General features: G+C 40.3%; 1 protein-coding gene and 1 pseudogene across 2 annotated transcripts in view; one reads left to right on the forward strand and one right to left on the reverse strand.

The window, feature by feature from the left end:
- LOC307096028 (equilibrative nucleoside transporter 1-like) overlaps positions 1-21,029 on the reverse strand; it is a 69,740-nt pseudogene that overhangs the window by 23,876 nt on the left and 24,835 nt on the right. The window lies entirely within an intron of this gene.
- AGTR2 (angiotensin II receptor type 2) overlaps positions 18,964-21,029 on the forward strand; it is a 35,145-nt gene continuing 33,079 nt past the window's right edge. Inside the window, exon 1 of the mRNA XM_079765195.1 lies at positions 18,964-19,031. The gene's annotated coding sequence lies outside the window, so the exon portion shown is untranslated. The remainder of the gene's footprint in view (positions 19,032-21,029) is intronic.

Consider the following 21,029-nt stretch of genomic DNA (forward strand, 5'->3'; position numbering starts at 1 on the left):
CCTGTATAGGCCGATAACTACTGAAAAAATTGAAACAATAATCAAAAAGATTCCAGCAAACAAAAGCCCTGGACCAGATGGCTTCATCGGTGAGTTTTACCGAACATTCTAAGAAGAATTAAAACCAGTCCTTCTTAGACTATTCCAAAAAATTCAAGAGGAAGGCACACTTCCAAACTCTTTCTCTGAAGCCAGCATTACCCTAATCCCAAAACCAGATAAAGACACCACAAAAAAAGAGAATTACAGGCCAATATCGCTGATGAACATAGATGCTAAAATCCTCAACAAAATTCTAGCAAACCGGATCCAGCATTACATTAGAAAGATCATACACCATGACCAAGTGGGATTTATTCCAGGAATGCAAGGCTGGTACAATATCCCCATATCAATAAATGTGATACATTACATAAACAAAGTGAGAGACAAAAATCACATAACCATATCAGTTGATGCAGAAAAGGCATTTGACAAAATCCAACACCCTTTTCTGATAAAAACACTCAGCAAAGTTGGAATAGAGGGATCATACCTCAATATAATAAAAGCCATATGTGACAAACCCACAGCCAACATCATTCTCAATGGGAAAAAACTAAAACCATTTCCCCTAAGAACAGGAACAACACAGGGATGCCCGCTTTCACCACTCCTGTTCAACATAGTACTGGAAGTACTAGCCACAGCAATCTGACAAGAAGAAGAAATAAAGGACATCCAATTGGAAAATGAGTAAAATTGTCATTATTTGCAGATGACATGATACTGTACATAGAAAACCATAAAGATGTCATCAAAAAATTATTAGACTTAATAAATCAATTTGGCAATGTAGCAGGATACAAAATTCACACCAAGAAACCTATTGCATTTCTATACACCAACAGTGAACTTACAGAGAGACTAAGAAAACAATCCCATTTACCATCACCCCAAAAACATTAAGATACCTAGGAATAAACTTAACTAAGGAGGTAAAAGACCTGTACTAAGAAAACTATAGGCCATTGAAAAAAGAGATAGAGGAAGATATAAATAGATGGAAGAGCATACTGTGTTCATGGATTAGTAGAATCAATATTATTAAAATGTCCGTATTACCCAAAGCAAGCTATAGATTCAATGCAATCCCCATTAAAATACCATCGGCATATTTCACAGACCTAGAACCAACTCTCCAAAAATTCATCTGGAATAAAAAAAAGACCTTGAATAGCTGCAGTAATCCTGAGGAAGAAGAGCAACATAGGAGGGATCTCAAGTATCAGATATCAAGCTGTATTACAAAGCCACTGTTCTCAAAACTGCCTGGTAATGGCATAAGAACAGAGATATAGACCAATGGAATAGAATAGAGAACCAGAAATCGACCCAAACCACTATGCTCAATTAATATTTGACAAAGGAGGCATGAACATACAATGGAATAAAGACAGTCTCTTCAATAAATGGTGTTGGGAAAATTGGACAGATACATGCAAAAAAATTAAACTAGATTACCAACTTACACCATACACAAAAATAAACTCAAAATAGATAAAGGACTTAAATGTAAGACGGAAACCATAAAAATATTAGAGCAATCCACAGGCAGCAAAATCTCAGACATATGCCGTAGCAATATCTTCACCAATACAGCTCCTAGAGCAATAGAAACTATAGAGAAAATAAACAAATGGGACTACATCAAAATAAAAAGCTTCTGCACAGCAAAAGAAACCATCAACAAAACAACAAGAAAGCCCACTGCATGCAATAACATATTTGCCAATGTTATCTCCGATAAAGGTTTAATCTCCAACATTTACAGAGAACTCATTCAACTTAACAAAAGGAAGATGAACAACTCAATCAAAAACTGGGCAAGGGACCTAAATAGATACTTTTCGAAACAGGACATAAGGAAGGCCAAGAGACATATGAAAACATGCTCAAAATCACTAGTCATTGGAGAGATGCAAATCAGAATGACAATGAGGTGCCATTTCACACCTGTCAGAATGGCTTTCATCAACAAATCAACAAATGACAAGTGCTGGCTAGGATGCAGAGAAAAAGGAACCCTGGTGCACTGCTGGTGGGAATGCAGTCTGGTGCAGCCACTGTGGAGAACAGTATGGCATTTCCTCAAAAAACTAAAAATGGAACTTTCATTTGACCCAGTGATTCCAGTTCTAGGAATATATCCCAAGAAACTAGAAACACCAATCAGAAAGGATATATGTACTCCTATGTTCATAGCAACACAATTTACAGTCGCTAAGATTTGGAAGCGGCCTAAATGCCCATCAGCAGATGGATGGATTAGAAAACTATGGTACATCTACACAATGGAATACTATGCTGTTTTTAAAAAGGATTTCTTACCATTTGCAACAGCATAGATGGAACTGGGGACCATTATGCTAAGTGAAATAAGCCAGGCAGTGAAAGATAAGTACCACATTATCTCACTCATTTATGGATAATAAAGAACAGTATAACCTGATGAACGAAAAGATAGATTCAGAGGCAGAGAAGCATCAAACAGACTGTCAAATTACAGTGGGAAGGCTGTGTGTGGGTGGGTGGGGGGAGGTAAGAGATCAACCAAAGGACTTGTATGCTTGCATATAAGCATAACCAATGGACGCAAGACACTGGGGTGTGAGGGCATGTATGGGAGTGTAGTGGGGGGTGGGTAATGGGGGAATATGGACACATATAATACCTTAATCAATAAAAAAAATTGGAAAAAATTGAAAATTTAAGTGTTCACTAAAGTGTTTTATAAATCTTAAAGTCTAGACAAATGTCCTTGTGAATGAAAATGTGAAAAGCTAGTTATGTTCCACTCCTAGTCACTACTCTCAATACAACCCTTTCGGAAAATTTGAGGAAGCTCAGGTTTTCCGCTGGGAACATTCAGGTGATTCTGGGCTTCCCCATCCACTTTTCCATCTTTGGAAAGTCCTTCTGGAGAAGATATTTTGCATCAGAATACTGGAATAAGAATTATCAAATATTTTCCATTTCTAAAAACAATCTATTCCTATCTCTGTTTATTTATTTTATTTTTAAAATATATTTTATTGATTTTTTACAGAGAGGAAATGACAGGGATAGAGAGTTAGAAACATCAATGAGAGAGAAACATCGATCAGCTGCCTCTTGCACACTCCTTACTGGGGATGTGCCCTCAACCAAGGTACATGCCCTTGACTGGAATCGAACCGGGGACCCTTCAGTCTACAGGCCGACGCTCTATCCACTGAGCCAAACCGTTCAGGGCCCTATCTCTGTTTAAATCTTTTTAAATTTTCCGATCTTTTAAAAACAATGAAGTAAATGTTTTGAAACATTATTGTTTTTAGTTCCCAAGGGTTTTAGAAATGCCTTAGAAACTTACTTTTTTTCTTATAATCTTTACACTTCCTAAGAACATATCTAATGTAACCAGTGATTTTTTTTCTTTATTGATTAAGGTACTACAAGTGGTTTTGTGCCTATATTTTCGTAATTCAGAAGCTTGGAATAGCAAAGGGTATGAATTTTTCATAGAAAACATATATTTGCATTATTATCATATGTTAGCATAATTATGTAAACAATGATAGTATTCTATTATTGATTGAAATAAAGTACCTGTATGTATGTGTGTGTGTGTGTGTGTGGGGGGGGGGGGTTGAGAGATAAGCTCTGAGTGGGGGGATTTTTAAATTTGCTCAAAATAATAAAACTGACACCTAAATTGATGACAATATTTTCATGCTGTCTTTGCTAACACTGTGAACAGATGAGATTGTCTCATTTCTACATAAGGCATAAGGATTTGAGATTATTTTAGAGGTGTATTCACAATCAGAAAATAACACATCTTTTGTGTTCATGCCCTTGCTGCCATAAAAATACCCCAAATAAACTGAAATAAACAGTTCTCTATTATTTAAAAAAATAGAATGATTTTTTTTCCAGAAATGGAAAATTTCATTTTAGAATTCGTATGGAATGTTAAGGCTCTCCAAATATCCAAAATAATATTGAAAAAGAACAAAGTTGGAAATCTAACACTTTCTGATTTCAAAACATACTGCATAGCTACAATACTCTAAACAGTGTGATACTGGCACAAAAACAAACATAGAGACCAATGGGATAGAATAGAGAGCCCAGAAATAATTAATCACATATAAGGTTAAATTATTTTTGACAAAGATTTCAAGACAATTCAATTGAGGAAAGGACTTTTTTTTTTTTAAAAAAAAGCAAATGGTAATGGGGAAACTGATTATCCATATCAATAGGAATTAATTTGGACCCTTGTCTAATACCACATACAGAAAATTTACTTCTAATGGATTGATGACTTACATGTAACAGTTCAAACTATAAAACTTCTTGAAAAAGATGGCGACCGGCAGGAAGGTAGGGAGAGAGAGAGTGTGAGTGAGGAACCCATAGAGGAGAGTGTAGATGTGTGTGGTGTGTGTGTGTGTATGAGATAGGGTCAGTTAGATTCTGCAGGTCTTCCAAGGGGCTCCCGAACAGGGCAGCCCTAGACGGCGGAGCCCCGCGCACAAAGCGGACACTTCTCGGCGGCTGGTGCGGACGCAGAGACCACGCCATCTTGAGAAACAGAGCTGCCTGAGACTCGGATTCTGGCTTCTGACACAAACCAGGACCCTGCAGCCACTGGGGACAGAGAACTGCTATCACAGCTTCAGACAAACAAACAACAAGAATCCAGACTTCCCGGCAGATTTCCGTGAGTCAAAGAGCCTATCCCCCTCCTCGCAGGCGCTGATAGCGCCATAGTAACTGATAGACCCGCCCCTCCCCCAAGCTGCTGAGCGCCCACAGGCGCGCGGAAAGCGCCATAGTAACTGATAGACGCGCCCAAGCTGCTCACAGGCGCGCGCACAGACAGCGCCATAGTAACTGATAGACCCGCCCCTGGCCCAAGCTGCTGAGCTCTGCGCAGGGACACGCTCCCTCTTAGGGAATTTGGCGCGCGCTCGCGCACGGGACAGAAGCAGCTCCCCGTCGGGGAAATCTGTCAGTGCGCACAGAGGGCTCCCCTTCGGGGAATTTGGGGGAATTTGGCTCGCGGGTCACAGCTCCCCATCGGAGATTCTTAAGAGCGTGCACAGAGGGGCTTCCCTTTGGGGAATTTGGCGCGCAGGACGGACTCCGCCCCCCTTCTGGGACTTTGGGAGAGTGCACTGAGCCAGCTCACCTTCAGGTTTTTAAGAATGTGCGCTCTAGCCGGTTTGGCTCAGTAGAGAGAGCACACACAGGACGCAGCTCCACTTCAGGGAATTTGGCACGCCGGACACAGCTGCCTGGGATCCATGACTCACAGCGCATTCACACTAAGAGCCAGCGACCCCAATTGTTGGTGCGTGCACACACAGGGACCCTGATTCTCAACGAGAAACCGCACAAGGCAACAGAGACTTTGACACTCGAGTCTTGGTGCAGACACAGGGAAACTCTGACTCCTGGCACATGCTAAGGATCTCATTCTCGGAACATACCAACAGTGTGGTGCAGACAGGGCCCCTGATTCTAAATGTGCACACGAGACCACACGGAACACTGGGGACACTGATCCTGGGCAAGTCTGGTTCCCACCAACCAAAGACAGCCACACGTCCTAGTGTCAGAGCACTTCAGTGAAACTAGGGTGGAGCGAAGTCCCCACAGCACACGGCCCAGGTCCACGCAAACAGAAGCTTGAGCTTTCTGGTAATAGCCAGAATGGGGAAACGAAATAACTCACAGAGGAAAGAAAATGTGGAGTCGCCAAGAAAGGAAATTAGTGAAAATGAAGCTTGCAACATGACCGAAAAGGAGTTCAGAGTAATGGTCATGGAATTTATACATCGGATGGATGAGAATCAGGAAGAAATGAAAAGTGATATAGCTACAATCAAAAACACCATGGAAAGTTTCAACAGTAGATTACAAGAAGCAGAGGACCGAATTAGTGAGTTAGAAGATCAGGTACAGAAACAAGCTCAAGCTGAACAGCAATTGGAGAAAAAAATTAAAAAGCAGGAGGAAAGCCTAAGGGAGCTTCGGGACAACATGAAACGAAGTAACATGCGTATAATAGGGCTGCCAGAAGGACAAGAAGAGCAGCAGGGATTAGAAAATCTATTTGAAGAAATGATGACAGAAAACTTCCCGGATATGGGAAAGATAAAAGTTACGCAAGTAAAGAGAGTCCCAAGCAGGATCAACCCCAAAAGACCCACACCAAGACATGTCATAATTTCAATGGCAAATATAAATGATAAAGAGAGAATCCTAAGGCGGCAAGAGAGAGACAGAGAGTTACCTACAAAGGAACACCCATCAGATTGTCAAATGATTACTCATCAGAAACACAACAAGCTAGAAGTGAATGGAAGGAGGTATACAAAGTGTTGCAAAGCAAAGGACTGAATCCAAGAATACTATATCCAGCAAGACTATCAATCAAAATTGAAGGGGAAATCAGGAGCTTTGCAGACAAAAAAAGCCTCAGGGAGTTTATCACCACCAAACCAGCAATGCAAGAATTGCTAAAGGGAATACTGTAAAAAGAAGAAATAAACAGGTAAGAAGGAATACAGACACAAAAATAGATATGACTGCAAACAAATACCTTTCAGTAATAACTTTAAATGTAAACGGACTAAATGCTCCAATCAAAAGACATCGAGTAGCTGAATGGATAAAAAAACACGACCCATATATATGCTGTCTACAAGAGACCCACCTCAGAACAAGAGACTCACACAGATTGAAAGTGAAGGGATGGAAAAATATCTTTCAGGAAAATGGAAATGAAAAAAAAGCTGGGGTAGCAATACTTATATCTGACAAAATAGACCTCAAAGTAAATGCCATAACAAGAGATAAGGAAGGCCACTTCATAATACTAAAGGGAGAAATCCAACAAGAAGAAATAATTCTGGTAAACATATACGCTCCCAATATAGGAGCACCCAAATACATAAAAAAACTCCTGGAGGATATCAAGGGAGAGATTAATAGCAACAAAATCATAGTAGGAGACTTTAATACCCCACTATCACCACTGGACAAATCCTCTAAACAAAAAATCAGCAAAGAAACAGCAATCCTAAATGACTCACTAGACCGGATGGAATTAATTGACATCTTCAGAACATTTCACCCCAAAGCCACAGAATATACATTCTTCTCAAGTGCACATGGGTCATTTTCAAAGATAGACCATATGCTGGGTCACAGGCAAAGTCTCTTCAAATTCAAGAAGATAGAAATTATATCAAGCATCTTCTCAGATCACAGTGGCATAAAACTGGAAATCAACTACAATAAATACAATCCATAGAAATCAAACACATGGAGACTAAACAGCATGCTATTAAACAAGGACTGGGTCACCAGAGAGATCAAGGAAGAAATAAAAAACATCATGGCAACAAATGACAATGAAAACACAACAATCCAAAATCTATGGGACACAGCGAAAGCAGTCTTGAGAGGGAAGTTCATAGCTCTACAGGCCTATTGCAAAAAACAAGAAACAATGGTAATAAATTACTTAACCCTACAACTCAAAGAGCTAGAAAAAGAGCAGCAAGAAAAGCCCAGTGTAACCAGAAGGAAGGAAATAACAAAGATCAGAGCGGAGATAAATGACATAGAGACCAAAGAAACAATACATAAGATCAACAAAACCAAGAGCTGGTTCTTTGAAAGGATAAACAAGATTGATGGACCTCTAGCCAGGCTCACCAAGAAGCAAAGAGAGAGGACCCAAATAAACAAAATCAGAAATGAAAGAGGTGAAATAACAACAGACCCCGCTGAGATACAAAGGATTGTTACAAAATACTACGAACAACTCTATTCCAACAAACTGGACAATCTGGAGGAAATGGACATATTCCTAGACAAATATAACCTTCCAAAAATCAATCAAGAAGAATCTAAACAGCTCAATAGGCCAATAACTATGGACGAAATTGAAGCAGTCATCAAAAAGCTTCCGGCAAACAAAAGCCCGGGGCCTGATGGCTTCAAAGGAGAGTTTTACCAAACATTCAAGGAAGAACTAAAACCTATCCTCCTCAGACTATTCCAAAAAATTCAAGTGGAAGGAACACTTCCAAGCTCCTTCTATGAAGCCAGCATCACCCTAATACCAAAACCAGATAAAGACAACACAATGAAAGAGAATTACAGACCAATATCCCTCATGAACATAGATGCCAAAATCCTCAACAAAATTCTAGCAAATCGGCTCCAGCAGTACATCAGAAAGATCATACACCATGACCAAGTAGGATTTATCCCAGGAATGCAAGGATGGTACAATATCCGCAAATCAATAAACGTGATACATCACATAAACAAATTGAAAGATAAAAATCACATAGTCATATCAATTGATGCAGAAAAAGCATTTGACAAAATCCAACACCCTTTCTTGATAAAAACTCTCAACAAGGTGGGAATAGATGGCTCATACCTCAACATAATAAAAGCTATATATGATAAACCCACAGCAAACATCATACTCAATGGACAAAAACTAAAAACATTTTCCCTAAGAACAGGAACAAGACAGGGATGCCCACTCTCACCACTCCTGTTTGACATAGTACTGGAAGTATTAGCCATTGCAATTAGACAAGAAGAAGAAATAAAAGGCATCCAAATTGGAAAAGAACAAGTAAAGCTGTCTTTATTTGCAGACGACATGATATTGTACATAAAAAATCCGAAAGACTCCGTCAAAAAACTAATAGACTTAATAAATGAATTCGGCAATGTAGCAGGATACAAAATTAACGCCAAGAAATCTATGGCCTTTCTATACTCCAATAGTGAACTTACAGACAGAGAGACTAAAAAGGCAATCCCATTTACCATCGCACCAAAAAAATTAAGATACCTAGGAATAAACTTAACTAAGGAGGTAAAAGACCTATACACGGAAAACTACAGGACACTGAAAAAAGAGATAGAGGAAGACGTAAACAGATGGAAGAACATACCATGTTCATGGATTGGTAGAATCAACATCATTAAAATGTCCATACTACCCAAAGCAATCTATAGATTCAATGCACTCCCCATTAAAATACCAACGGCATATTTCACAGACCTTGAAAGAACTCTCCAAAAATTCATCTGGAATAAAAAAAGACCCCGAATAGCCACAGCAATCCTGAGAAAGAAGAATAAAGTAGGAGGGATCTCAATACCAGATTTCAAGCTGTATTACAAAGCCACTGTTCTCAAAACAGCCTGGTACTGGCACAAGAACAGACATATAGATCAATGGAACAGAATAGAGAATCCAGATATTGACCCAAACCACTATGCTCAATTAATATTTGACAAAGGAGGCATGAACATACAATGGAATAAAGACAGTCTCTTCAATAAATGGTGTTGGGAAAATTGGACAGATACATGCAAAAAAATGAAGCTTGATCACCAACTTACGCCATACACAAAAATAAACTCAAAATGGATACAGGACTTAAACATAAGACGGGAAACCATAAAAATACTAGAGCAATCCACAGGCAGCAAAATGTCAGACATATGCCAAAAGAAATTCTTCACTGACACTGCCCCTAGGGCAATGGAAGCTAAAGAGAAAATTAACAAATGGGACTACATCAAAATAAAAAGCTTTTTCACAGCAAAAGAAACCATCAACAAAACAACAAGAAGGCCCACTGCATGGGAGAACATATTTGCAAATGGCATCACTGATAAAGGTTTAATCTCCAACATCTACAGGCAGCTTATACAACTTAATAAAAGGAAGATAAATGATCCAATAAAAAAATGGGCAACAGACCTAAATAGAATCTTTTCAAAAGAAGACAGAAGGAAGGCCAAGAGACACATGAAAACATGCTCAACGTCACTAATTATCCGAGAGATGCAAATCAAAACAACAATGCGGTACCATCTCACACCTGTCAGAATGGCTATCATCAACAAATCAACAAACGACAAGTGTTGGCGAGGATGCGGAGAAAAAGGAACCCTCGTGCACTGCTGGTGGGATTGCAGACTGGTGCAGCCACTGTGGAGAACAGTATGGAGTTTCCTCAAAAAACTGAAAATGGAACTCCCATTTGACCCAGTAATCCCACTCCTGGGAATATATCTGAAGAAACTAGAAACACCAATTAGAAAGGATATATGCACCCCTATGTTCATAGCAGCGCAATTCACCATAGCTAAGATTTGGAAACAGCCTAGGTGCCCGTCAGCAGATGACTGGATCAGAAAACTGTGGTACATCTACACAATGGAATACTATGCTGCCATAAAAAAGAAGGAATTCTCATCATTTGCAGCAACCTGGGAGGAATTGGAGAACATTATGTTAAGTGAAATAAGTCAGTCAATGAAAGAAAAATACCACATGATCTCACTCATTTATGGATAATAAAGAACATTATAAACTTGAACAAAAAGATAGATACAGAGACAGTAAAGCATCAAACAGACTGTCAAATTACAAAGGGAAGGTTAGGGAGAGGTGTGGGAGATAAGAGATCAATCAAAGGACTTGTATGCATGCATATAAGCATAACCAATGGATGCAAAACTCTGGGGGGTGGGGGCATATATGGGAGTGGGGTGTGGGGAGGGCAATGGTAAGATATGTACACATATAATACCTTAACAAACTATAAAACTTCTTGAAGAAAATGTCAAGGGAGTTGATTTGATTTATGACATTGGATTTGGCAATGATTTTTGAATATGACACCAAAAGCACTGGTAACAGAACAAAAATTAAATTAATTTGGCTTCATCAGAATTAAAATTTTGTGCAGCAAAGAACGTTATCAATGGAATGAAGACAACTCATGGAATGGGAGAACGTATTTGCAAATCACATTCCTAATAAGAGATTAATGTCCATCCTAGTTAATATAAGATTAATATGCAAGTTGACCATCACTCAGACACACAAGATGGCCACCCCATGTGGTCAAAGATGGCTGCCTCCATGTGGACACAAGATGGCTGGCAGGGGAGGGCAGTTGTGGGCAATCAGGTCCGCAGGGGAGGGCAGTTGGGAGGGACCAGGCCTGCAAGGGAGGGCAGTTGGGGGTGATCAGGCCTGCAGGGGAGGACAGTTAGGGGTGACCAGGCCAGCAGAGGAGGGCAGTTGGCAACCAGGCCTGCTGGGGAGGACAGTTGGGGGGACTCAGGCCTGCAGGGCAGGGCAGTAGGGGGGGACCAGGCCTGCAGGGGAGGGCAGTTGTGGGGCCCCAGCCTGCAGGGGAGGGCAAATGGGGGCAACCAGTCCTGCAGGAGAGGGCAGTTGGGGGGGAACAGGCCAGCAGGGGAGGTCAGTTGGGGGTGACCAGCCATGCAACGGAGGGCATTTAGGGGTAACCAGGCTGTCAAGCAAGGACAGTTAGGCGTGACTGGGCCAGCAGGGGAGAGAAGTTTGGGGGGACCAGGCCTGCAGGGGAGGGCAGTTGGAATGGACCAGGCCTGCATGGGAGGGCAGTTTGGGGTGACCAGGCCTGCAGGGGAGAGAAGTTTGGGGGACCAGGCCAGCAGGGGAGGCAGTAGGGGGGGGGGAACCAGGCCTGCAGGGGAGGGCAGTTGGGAGGGACCAGGCCTGCAGGGGAGGGCAGTTGGAGGCGACCAGGCTGGCAGGGGAGGGCATTTGGGGAGGACCAGGCCTACAGGGGAGAGCATTTAGGGGTGACCAGTTCAGCTAGGGAGGGCAGTTGGGATTGACCAGGCCTGCAAGGGAGAGCAGTTGGGGGCAACCAGGCCTGCAGGGGAGGGTCAGTTGCGGGGGACCAGGCCTGCAGGGGAGGGCTGTTGGGGGAACCAGGCCTGCACGGGGCGGCCGTTCGGGGTGACCAGGCTGGCAGGGGAGGGCAGTTAGGGGCAATCAGGGCAGCAAGGAGCAGTTAGGCATTGATCAGGCTGGTAGGGGAGTGGTTAGGGGGTGATCAGGCTGGCAGGCAGAAACAGTTTGGGGCAATCAGGCAGGCAGGCAGGCGAGTGGTTGGCAGCCAGCCGTCGTGGATTGTGAGAGGGATGTCTGACTTCCCGTTTAGGCCCAGTCCCACCAGGATCGGGCCCAAACGGGTAGTCGAACATCCTTCGAGGGGTCCCAGATTGGAGAGGGTGCAGGCTGGGCTGAGGGAATACCCTCTTCCCCCGTGACAAATTTCTTGCACCGGGCCTCTAGTAATATATAAAGAAGTTTTGCAACTGAATTACAAAAAGCCAAACAACCCAATTTAAAAGTGAGTGAAGGTTTTGAGTAGTCATTTTTTCCAAAGAAGACATCCAGATGGACAATAAGCTCATGAAAATATGTTCAGCATTACTAACCATCAGGGGTATACGAATTAAAACCATAATGAGCCACTACACCCATTCAGGCGGGTATTGTCATAAAAACAGAAAATCACAAGTGTTGGTAAAAATGTGGTAAAATTAGAATGCTTGTGCTTTGTTGGTGAGGATGTAAAATGGTGTTGCTATTGTTCAAAACAGTATTGTGATTCTTCAAAAAATTAAAAATAGAGTTCCCACATAATTGAGCAGGTTCACTTCTGGCTATATACCCAAAAGATTTGAAAAGAGGGATTAGAACAGACATTTCAACATGCATGTTCATAAAAACATTATTCACATTGGCCAGAATGTGGAAACAATGCAAATTTCATCAATGGATGAATAAGTAAAATATTGTATATACATACAATGGAATATTATTTAGCTTTAAAAATTGAAGCAAATTCTGTCAAATGCTACAAAATGAATTAACCTTAAAGACATGACATTTGAAACAAGGCAGGCACAAAAAGGACAAATATTGTATGACTTTACATATGAGGTTCCTACTGTAGTCAAATTCATAGAGATAGGAAGTGGAATAGTAGTTGCTAGGGACTAGGTGAAGGAAGGAGTTGGCAGTTAATGTTTAATGGGTATATAATTTCAGCTTGTGAAGATGAAGACATTCTGGATATGGATGGAAATGATGGCTGCACAACAATGTGAATGTATTTTAGGTCACTAAAGTATACAGTTAAAAGGTTTAAAATGGTAAATTTTATGTTATATGTAGTTTAGCAGAATAAAACATCAATTCAGTCCACAATATAAAAATAATCGAAGTATAAAACCTTATGTTCATAAAAGGTTCAGAAAAAAGCATTTTATAAAATTCAACATGCATTTATGAGAAATGCTATCAGTTATTTAGGAATAGAAGAGATCTCCTTCAACACGATAAAAAGCATATAACAAACAAAATAAGATAAAACAAAACAAACCCTAAACTCTTTAGCTAACATTTTGCCTAACCTTGAAAGACTGAATGCTTTCCCCTTAAGATTGGGAACAAAGCAAATATGTATATTGTCATCACTCCTATTCATTATTGTACTTGATATCCTAGCCCAGTGGTCAGCAAAGTCATTAGTCAACAGAGCCAAATATCAACAGTACAACGATTGAAATTTCTTTTGAGAGCCAAATTTTGCAAACTTAAACTTCTTCTAACGCCACTTCTTCAAAATAGACTCGCCCAGGCCATGGTATTTTGTGGAAGAGCCACACTCAAGGGGCCAAAGAGCCGCATGTGGCTCGTGAGCCGTAGTTTGCCAACCACGGTCCTAGCCGGTATATTAAGGCCAGAATAACAAATAAAACTCATAAAATTAAAAACAAAAACATATACTTTTAGTATTTAAGGAAAAAAAAAAAGAATTGTATACATAAAAACTCTCATAGACTATATATATATTAAAAACCCTACTGGAAATCAGAAGTAAATTTAGTAAGAATGTTGGATACAAGGTCAACACACAAAAATCAATTGTATTACTATATGCTAGAAACAAATTGAAAAATAAAAATTTAAATAACTATTCACAATGGCATAAAAAATCATGATATATATGAGATAAATTCAACAAATTATGTTCCAGATCCATATACCGAAAGCTAAAAAACATTATTGAAATAAATTGTTTTGAAAAACCCTAAATGAATGGAAGTATATTATATAGTATATTCATATATGGAAGAGTCAATTTTTTTGAGGCGTCAACTCTCCTAAAACACAAAATCCCAGGAGACATTTTATTTTTGGTGGGTATTAACAAGATATTGTAAATCTTATATATGGTAATGTCAAGGCCCCACAATACCAAAAACAATTTTGGAAAAGAAGAGCAAAGGAGCCCTAGCCGGTTGGGCTCAGTGGATAGAGTGTTGGCCTGTGGACCAAATGGTCCCGGGTTCGATTCCAGTCAAGGGCATGTACCTTGGTTGCAGGCTCCTCCCCAGCCCGGGCTCTGGTTAGGGCCCAGCAGGAGGCAACCAATCTATGTGTTTCTCTCACATTGATGTTCCTCTCTGTCCTTCCCTCTCTCTTCCACTTTCCCTAAAAAAAAAAAAAAAAGAAGGAAAAATATCCTCAACAAAAACAAACAAACAAAAAAGGATAATAGAAGAGTAATCCCTCATTTTATTGGTTGGACATGAGGTAAAAAGGAAAAGTATATAAAAAAAAAAAGGAGCAAAGGAGAACTTACATCTCCAAGCTAGAACACTTATTGCAAAACTACCTTATAGAGACTTCAGAAATGGAACAAAATGTATAGTCCAATTGATTTTACTCAAATGTACTAACGTAATTCAATGAGAAACGGATATCTTTGTTACAAATTGTGCTGGACCAACTGGATATCTGTTAGGAAAAAATTTTACTGCTATCCTTACCTCTCAACACACACCAAAACTAACATTAAATGGAACAAAGACCTAAAAGTTAAAGATAAAATTATATAATTTTTATAATTAAACATACAAAAGATCTTTGTAATCATGAATTAGGCAAATGTCTTAGACTATATAAACCCTTAACCAATGCCAGAAGAAAGGTAAATTGGACTGCAACAGTATTTCAACACAATAATAACAATAAACTTTTGCTCTTTGAAAGGTACTATTAAGAGGATGAAATGATTAGTCACAGATGAGGAGCAAAATATTTGCAACACATATATCTCATAATGAAATTATATCCAGAACATATTTTTAAAAATTCCAGCTATAAATATCAAACTTTGCATGGAGTCTTAGTTATGGCTGGCATCTATCCTCCTGTGAACTAGAATAGAATCCACCACCAACCCTTCAGCATTCTCTTTATACAGCAACTAGAGGCCTGGTGCACGAAATTCATGCATGGGAGGGGTCCCTTCAGCCCAGCCTGCACCCTCTCCAATCTGGGACATCCCTCTCACAATCCGGGACCGCTGGCTCTTAACGGCTCACCTGCCTGCCTGCCTGATCACCCCTAACTTCCCCCCTGCCAGCCTGATCACCCCTAACCGCCTCTGCCTTCCGGCCTGATCACCCTAAACTGCCCCCCCGCCATTCTGGTGACCCCCAACTGTCGCCCCTGCCAGCCTGGTCACCCTTAACTGCCCCCCTGCCAGCCTGGTCACCTCCAACTGACCCCCTGCTGGCCTGGTCACCTCCAACTGACCCCCTGCCGGCCTGGTCGCCCCACGCAACCTACTGTTCAGTCGTTTGGTCATCCCTCAATAACACCCCTGCCAGCATGGTTGCCCCATCCAGCCTGCTGTTCAGTTGTCTGTCCAGTTGTTTCAGTCGTGATGGCCCCTGGCGTTTTATATATTAGGATGATAGAATCACAGGGAGAGAAGTAGTTGTCAGAAAGTTTTTGCATCATGTTCATTTTAAAGTCCTGTCATTAACTCTTTCCTTTTTCTAAAAACAAGTGTATGCTGTATTCAATTGATTTTTAGAACTTGTCTAGATATTCTTTAAAATAGGCAAGGTTTTAGAGAAGGGTTATTTTCTCCTCTGTACAAAGGTTTACTTTCAAAGCTCACCACTCATATCCTTCCAATGTTCCCAAATCATCTGCAATTCCAAATGAAACTATAGAATTCAAGTCTACATACACCTCTTTTTGCTACAAGAGAAGTTGATGCTTAGAGAGAAGGCAGATGTTTTATCACACACAATTTGTAAGTTTTAATCTTTGTTCTAGGCATTAGCCGGTGCAACTGATAGACTGTGTTAGCATAAATGCCCTGTCCATTCTTAGCTTTCTTCCGTAAATGTTTATGTTATGACTGATAAATTTTTACATTGCTTAAGGGCCAGCCATCATAATATTGATTGAAAATAAAATAACATACAGTCATCTCAAATGAAAGAAGTGGTACATTGGACATTTTTTGCTTTATCTATTAGTGTCAGTCTGGCCCATGAACTGGCCACAGGAGTTAGGCTTCATGGTTTAGATAAGTAGAAGTGATCTACAAAATATTCCACATCTGGATAATTACAAAAGTTCAAATATTGAAAGAGAGAGAGAGAGAGGGAGGGAGAGAGAGAGAGAGAGAGAGAGAAAGAGAGAGAGAAAGATAGGTAGAGAGAGAGAGAGAGAGAGAGAGAGAGAGAGATCTAAATTGGCATCTGGAGACTTGCTAAAGTAGAACAAGATACATGGTCTAGAGTCCAGAAGGAGACATTGATTGGTATAATAGTTACTATATCTTGAGTGCCTTTAGTGTTGCGTGAACATTAGATTTAAGAATGAGGTATTTGAGCCCTGGCCGGTGTGGCTCAGTTAGTTGAGTGTCATCCCTTTGACTGAAAGGTCACTGGTTCTATTCCTGGTCAAGGCATATACCCAGGCTGGTGGTTTGATTCCTGGTCAGGGTTCATACAGGGGAGGTAGCCCATCAATGTTTCCCTCTCTCTCCCTCTCCCTTCCTCTCTTGCTAAAATCAATATAAAACAACATTTAAAAAATAATAATGAGGTATTGAAATCGCCATGGTTGTGAACTCAATCTCTGGTCAGGACACATACAAGAAGCAACCAGTGAATGCATAAATAAATGGAACAACAAACCTCTCTCTCTCTCTCTCATCAATAAATAAAAAATTCAAATAAAAAGGGATCATCTTGGAAAAAAAAAGAATGAGGTATCATCATTCCCATTTGAATTATGTGGAAATTGAGACATGGAGAGGTTACCAGGTAAATATCTTATCCAGGATGATACAACTAATAAGTGGCAGATCTGAAATCTGAGCTTCATCTTTCTTCCTTTAAAATTAATTTATTGTCTCTCATTTAACATGGTTTTGAATTTTGATCCGATCAGACAAACTATTTTATATTATTTTCTGGGTGTAGGCCAAGCATGTCAAACTCAAAGGCTAACACAGGCCAAATAAACGAGGTTTAAGTTTATGTGGGCTGCACAAAAAAAATAGCTTTAATTTTCATAGAAACATAGGTTTATTTTGATAGAGACATGCTGAAGACAAAAAGCTGAAATAAATGAGTCATCGTTAATATAAAATAATAGAACATTTTAACAAAAAATAATATTTTTTTCTTGAACATTAACTTACCAGACACGGAATAACTGCACAAATTAAGTGTAACGCAAATAAACCTATTTTTCTTGTTCTCTGAAAGCGAAATATTTCTTGTTGCACACACCAAACAAGTCAGTCCAAGACTAATGATGTGGCAATCAGCTGCTAAAATATTCGCTGCTTATATTAATGGAGAGAAATGGTGTGCTTGTGCATAAGGGAAATGAATGCAACACGATTATAGTAATCAGTCATTAGCGAACGTTGCATTTCGTTATTAATAATTATGTATAACAGGATTTTGTAAAAATTAAGTTATGAAATTTTTATTAAAATGTTTCTTACATACCGTTATATTGGCTGGGCCACAAAAGTATTCGATGTGGGCCGCATGGGCCTGCAGGTCGGGAGTTTGACATGCTTGGTGTAGGTGGCCTTAGCAGAGGTAGTATTTATCTGACTCTGAAGGAGGTGAAGGTCTCCAGGCAAATCCTGATCTGGATAAGACAGGGATAGAAATTTTGATTTATCTTATGGTAAAGCTGTGTTTGCTTTTATTAGGAATGTAGGTATGGCTACATTCCTGTCAGTGTACAGCTTCAGTGTTTACCACTGTTAATAGGAATACCTTAGATTTCTATTCATGTTTTGTTCAATAGAGCAAGGGCTGAAGTGTTTAACTCCAATGAGCTGATTTTTTCCAGTGTTCTAAGAAAGAAAAAGCACATATACTAGCTTACAAAACTGACACGCAGAGTGCCAATAGAATCTTAGATTTGGAAGAGACCGTAAAAGATGAAAGATGACCCAGTTTAGTCCTTGTATCCCAGCCTCAAGTTATATTAATTAACAGGGGTTGAATATTGCTTCTGTTATTTTGTAAAGCTATTTATGGTGAATAATTCTTATTTAGGAATGTTCAAATTAGACAAGATCAAATGAAATTATTTCATTTTACAGATGAGGAAAGAAGCAACACCTCTTTTTATAAGACCACACCTATGGTTGAATGATGATATGTGTTTTCCCTTCTGGATATAATATTGATACTTTATATTAAAATCATGTCAAAGAAATTTTAACTCTAGCCCATGAAATCTGAGAAAGTGTTACCTCTCTGCTTCTCCTAAAGGGAGGATGGGATTAGAACAATGGAGGGGGTGTGCATGTGTTCGTGCACACGCGTGCTTGCTTGAAAGTATGCGTGCGTGTTGGAGATTGCAAAACCATAATCTCTACTGGCTTTGATAAAGAAATGCCATGAACTTGAGCATCTGAGTTAGATTGAAAATGACTTTCTGCCAAGAAAGGCTCTTTACAAATCTTTGGCTAGTTGCAAATGCGAGATAGGATCATTCTTGTACTAGAGCCACCAGCAATACATACCAGTCATGGTTACTCACCTACACTCCAGGGGTGAGGAAGCTGGAATTCTTTCACATGGCTGATCCCAGGTTTGCCTAGAAGAAAATACAGGATTCCAAATACCTTCCACATCTGGATCCCACACTCTGAGACTTGGCAGTCGTACTACTTTAAAAATGTTGCAGCATTGTTAGATAACCTGCCAGGATATGTTGAAATGGTACATAGTTTGGAATATTCCACATATGGGTAAGTATATGAATTCTTCAATGCTGTTTTTCTTGTCCTTAATCTGGCAAAGAAATGTAAGCATACAATCAGAAATTATAGCAACATGGTTCATATTTAGCATATTTATTCATCTTTGTTTTAATTATATTTTCTGGGAAAGTACCATTTAAAAGGTACATTGTTTAATGTAATAGCCAAGTTGCTTGGAAAAGCTTATATATAGAGAGATCTCTAATGTAAGATATTTTCAGTGTGTACATTTTTTTACATACTTGCAATTATATTTTTCATTTGGGATTGCTCTGGTTCAGTGGTGGTGAAAGCTGGAATACTATGTTGAGAAGGATTCGGAAGTTTCACCAGGATTTTTAGTGGGAAAGAGTACCCTGAGTGATTAGTGAAAAATACACATTTCTGCACCATGTATTTTTTAAATGGCACATTTTATGTTATATACTAGAGGCCTGATGCATGAAAATTTGTGCAAGAGTAGGCCTTCCTTCCCCTGGCTGCTGGCACCGGCTTCCCTCTGGCACCTGAGACCCAGGCTGCTTCCCTCCTCCGGCTGCTCACAGGCACCTGGGACCCGGGCTGGCTTCCCTCGGGCCCCGGCTTGGTCAGGAAGGATGTCCGGAAGACATCTGGAGTAATTAGCATATTACCCTTTTATTATTATAGATATTTTACAAAAAGTTAAAACTTAATACAATACCCCAAAACATTGCATTGTGGACTTAAGTGGATGAATCATATAGTATATAAATTATTAATATGGTTGAATTAATATCTGTCATATTTGTTACTGTTTTCTATTAGCTGTCCTTGCTCTTTATCCCTATCTTTATCTCCCATTCTTTTTTTTTTTTTTTTTTTTGCCTTTGTGGCTTTAATTGAGCATTTTGTATGATTTAATTTTCCCTTCTTTCTTAGCATATCAGTTATATTTCTTTCTTTACTTTCTTTAGTGGTTGCCCTAGAGTTTGTAATAAAACCCAAGTCCACTTACTTAAAAAAAATTTTTTTTTTATTGATTTCAGAGAAGAAGGGAGAGGGAGAGAGAGATAGAAACATCAATGATGAGAGAGAATCATTGATGGGCTGCCTCCTGCACACCCCCTCTTAGGGACTGAACCCACAACCTGAGCATATGACTTGACCAGGAATTGAACTGTGACCTCCTGTTCATAGGTCAATGCTCAACCACTGAGCCATGTTGGCTGGGCTCAAGTCCACTTTCAAATAACATTATACTGCTTCACTAATGCAAGTACCTATCATAACAAAATATTCCCAGTTCTTTCCTTCTATCCCTTATGTCTTTGCTGTCATTCATTTCACTTACATATCTATATATATAAAAGCCTAAGTCACCATTCGACCATTCGACTGGGCGCTATGATATGCACTGACCACCAGGGGCCAGATGCTCAATGCAGAAGCTGCCCACTGGTGATCAGTGCGTTCCCACAGTGGGAGCACTGCTCAGCTCACCAATGGGTGCCAGATGCCAGGCTCATAGCTGGTGAGCGCTGCTGTGGCGGTGCGAACCTCTCCTGCAGACACTCCCCCTGCACGCCCCTCCCCCATCTGGACCAGGACCAGGATCAGGACCGGCATTGGGACCAGCATTGGGACTGACTGGCGCGTGCCCGTGGCCAATTCTTGGTCATGGGTGCACCGGTATCACCCTAGGACAGGAGTGTGGAGATTGCAGTGGAGTGGCAGTGAGCCTACTGAGCGGTGGTAGAGGCAAGTGCAGTGGGGCTATGATGAGTGGGAGTGGCACAGCACCCCGAACTTGGGCTCCTCCCTGGCTGCCTGCTGCTTTGTGCACTACTATATCCTTTGGGGGAGGTTGTACTGCCAGTTTTGGCCTGATCCCTGCAGGCCACACTAAAGGACCCCACCAGAGCATGAATGCATGCACCGGGCCTCTAGTCATATATAATAAAGGGCTAATATGCTAATTAGACTAAACAGCCGAATGACAATCCAGGCGACATTCTGGACGACCTT

Source organism: Cnephaeus nilssonii (genome assembly GCF_951640355.1).
Source record: "Cnephaeus nilssonii genome assembly, chromosome: X".
In the NCBI taxonomy this organism is placed as follows: Eukaryota; Metazoa; Chordata; class Mammalia; order Chiroptera; family Vespertilionidae; genus Cnephaeus; species Cnephaeus nilssonii.